Source organism: Rattus norvegicus (genome assembly GCF_036323735.1).
Source record: "Rattus norvegicus strain BN/NHsdMcwi chromosome 3 unlocalized genomic scaffold, GRCr8 chr3_unlocalized_1, whole genome shotgun sequence".
Classification (NCBI taxonomy): domain Eukaryota; kingdom Metazoa; phylum Chordata; class Mammalia; order Rodentia; family Muridae; genus Rattus; species Rattus norvegicus.
Window position 1 is genome coordinate 1,202,803 of NW_026947362.1, and position 3,744 is coordinate 1,206,546.

Genomic DNA, 3,744 nt, shown 5'->3' on the forward strand with positions numbered 1-3,744 from the left:
CAAAGTGTGAAGGAAAATGCGGTTAAAACTAGGATAGAAAGGAGAAAAAGAAGATGGTGCACTTAGAAAAGTGGACAGATTTTAAAAAGCTGCCATAAGTTGTTAAGCTCTAAGTACATTTAAAAAATTGTAATGTTAAAGTGGAAGTGAATTACTGGGAAGAGGGAAGGAAGGGTCAGAGTGTGGTGGGGACAGGGGAGGGTTCTGAAAAGAATCCTTTTGAGGATCTGAAGAACTATGTGACACAAACAAAGTGCCTGTAATTTACAGGTAAATTCCACACTTACCTGAATCCAGTATTCTGTCTACCCATATTTCAAAAACAAAATTACCTCATCTATTTCATCCTGTTTTGCTGCATTTGATCTAATAAATTCCTTGTAACCAAAAGTGCTGTTAATTTTAAAGACATTTAAAATATGACTGGTCGATATCGGGTTTATCATCAGTTTATCCCGACTTTGGAAGCAGGTCCAGGAGCTAATTTTTCCTCGCTCTTTGCAAAGAATCCATAATTCATGATCGCCATTGTCTTCAATACAAGATATTTAATCCTGTCAAATTCCAGCTTTGTTTGAATAAAAATGGCCCTCCTCTAATTGTGGGTTTGATAAAACTAATTTTGGGGTGCTATCCAGTGGGCTGCCTTGGAGAGAGAGCCTACCAATATTTCTGATATGGAGAATGGCTTAAAGATAACCAAAGGAACGGTAGGATCTGGGAAAATAACCACCAAGGATGTTGGTGAATCAGAAACCAAAGACGTTTTCAGAAAAATAAAATGCATGAAAAGAGCTACTTGGGCAGACTGTGACTCGAGTCATCAGAATATTTGGGTGGGGACTTTGGGCCTCCACGAGGCTACATGAGAAGCTAAAACCTAGATGCTGGAAGTTTCTAAGCGTAACTAGGGAAGGAACTGGACTGAGAGGGCTTCTATGACGTAAGCAGAGCATGGATGATGTCACAGAGCGAAGGGCGGAGGTTGCGCTTCTCTTCCACTTGCGGGCGCTAGACTTCCCTGAAGGTGGGTTCATTATCTTCGCAGCGGGGTGTGAAAGCCAGTTCAGCTCCTGAAACCCACAATAGTTCAACAGCCTTTTGATGCTTGATCGGTTTCAGAAGACAGAATCTGGACGACATGGACATTTTCTTTCGGTAAATACGTTTATGAAGATAACTGGGACCCTTGTAGCCCAGAAAGCTGAAAGTTTTCCCTCGTACAGCGAGTAACCGTCTGTTCTGATTTCTTCCACGTTTGAGAGGTCGGCGGATCGTCTAGGCTAGTCAGTCTAAGAGTTTATTATACTTTACTAACAATATCTAATTCATAATTCTACTACAATGCCAAAGCTCCTCTCTGTGCCTGTGCATTTTAGGAGATAATATTTCTTTGGTTTTTTTTTTTGGTTCGTTTGTTTTTTTTTTTTTTTTTCGGAGCTGAGGACCGAACCCAGGGCCTTGTGCTTGCTAGGCAACTGCTCTACCACTGAACTAAATCCCAACCCCAGGAGATATTATTTCTAAGTGGCTGTTGTTGCCTACACAAAAGGCTCTTGTTGCGGTCGAAGATGCAACAGATTCGCGGAATAAACCTGGGGCTGGGTCAGGATGCACAGTACAGAAAGCCAGTGGACTGGTGTGCTGTGTCTCTGGGCAGACACTTGTGGATGTTGCCACATAGTTCATAGTTAGAGGGTAGAAGAGGGGTGTGGCCACCCTTCTGGCTCCTTTGCTATCCTTTCTCTGTTCCGCTTGCTTAAATTGGGGACAGGGATACTTAATCCCACACTGTCCTAGCCATTCAAGGAGAGGTTCCTCAGCAGAGGTAAAGTGCCTCGGGCTGAAGAAATGTGTCTGAATATGCTATTCTGAGTTGTAGAGAACCATTTGTTCATATCCCTTTGAACTTTAGATTTTGATTTTTGAGACAGGGTTGTTCTGTGGGTAGCTTTGGCTATCCTGGAACTAACTCTGTAGACCAGGCTGGCCTTGATCTCACAGAGGTCTGCCTCCCTCTGTCTCTTGAGTGCTGGAATTAAAGGTGTGCTCCACCATTACCCAGCCCTCCTACGAACTTCTGATTATGACAGAATTAGGTTCAGATGCTCAAACCTGTCTACCATCGCGTTCCTCACCTGCTCCAAAGTTCTCTTAGACAAGAGCCTTGGTCCAGCGCCCTCCCCCACCCACCCCCATTGTTCTTGTAGGCACTCAAATGACAGAGGCACCAGCATTGTGTCTGGTTTAAGCAGGCGAGCCCTTCAAACCCAGGCCATGGGCAAGTATGAAGCCTGAACACAGAACGATAGCCACAAGACAGTGGAATAGTTTTGCCGTGGCCTACCACACTAGGTCTACAGCCATGAAGAAGAGTATGTTTCTGAGGAGGATGAGCACACCATCCACACAGAAGCGGAGGAGGAGGAGGCCTTCTCCCCAGGCCCTGGGGGACATGGTGGGCTGCAGAATTTCTCACGGATGGAAGGAAGGTGATGAGCCCGTCACCCAATGGAAGTCCATCGTTCTAGATTAACTGCCAACAAATCCCTCTCTCTATCTTGTCAAGTATGATGGAATTGACTGTGTCTGTGGACTGGGACTTCACAGCGATGAGAGGATTTTAAAGCTTAAGGTCTTGCCTCACAAAGTAGTGTTTCCTCAAGTGAAAGACGCCCATCTCGCAAGTGCCATGGTTGGCCGAGCTGTGGAGCATAAATTTGAGGGCAAACATGGCTCTAAGGACAACTGGAGCGGGGTGGTCCTAGCCCAGGTGCCGATCATGAAAGACTGGTTTTACATCACATATGAGAAAGATCCAGCCCTTTACATCCACCAGCTCCTGGATGATTACACAGAAGGTAACCTCCGTATCATTCCAGAGATTCCTCCAGCAGAGGTGAAGTCAGACGTTGACAGCAACATCTTAACAGGTCAATGTGTGCAGTTCACCAGAAGCGACGGGTCCAAATGACGGGCAAAGTCATTTACCAAGTCCCAGCTAAGCCTTCCATGTACTTCATCAAGTTTGATGGCGACGTCCACATCCACGTCTATAATCTGATGGAAAAGATCTGTTAAGGTGAAATTCACAAAGTGAGGGGGACATAGATGGGGAATTTATAGGATTGGGGGGAAATGTTTGTTTTTCTGTGTTTCAGATACCCATGGGCCTTTGACAACCCCAGTATCTTTTCCAGTGGAATTTGTTTTTGCTCTAAATATTAAAATGTGCGATGTGACGTGTTGTGTGTGAACACTTTGGTGGAGGAGACGGGCTGTGGTGCATGGAACATGGAGAGGAAGCAGGAAAGGTCAAGGCTGTGAACAGTAAGTCTGATGTCACATAGACTAAAACAAACAGGACTGAGCTGGTCTGGTCTTTAGGGAGAGAAAAGAACTGGAGATGAGGCTTAGAGGAGCAGGGATGGCACGAAAAAAAAAAGATGTTTGTTTAGGAAGCAGTGGAGAGGGGCCAGACATAGATAGACTCTCTGAGGTGAAGTTTGAGGGAGAAACAGACTGTTGGGGAAAGAGTGGCAGGTAACAGGGAGGTGATCTTGGAACTCAAGGGGAAACCCAGTAAACTGATCCGAGCAGAATCAGAATCAGAGAAGATCAGGTTTTCTTTGACTAACGGAACCTAATGAAAACTGTTTCTCATCTGTAGATGTATTATTTTTAATTATGTGGGTGGGGGCAGGGCATGAACACAGGAGACCACAGAGACAAGAATAGTCAGGT

The 3,744-nt window shown here is 45.1% G+C and overlaps 1 long non-coding RNA gene across 1 annotated transcript; it reads left to right on the forward strand.

Moving 5' to 3' along the window:
* The first annotated feature begins 1,023 nt into the window (after nt 1-1,023).
* Nucleotides 1,024-3,242, forward strand: LOC134484536 (uncharacterized). Its single transcript, XR_010061981.1, has 3 exons — nt 1,024-1,158; nt 2,883-3,082; nt 3,162-3,242. It is a non-coding gene; the product is annotated as an uncharacterized LOC134484536 (long non-coding RNA).
* Nucleotides 3,243-3,744: the final 502 nt, after the last annotated feature.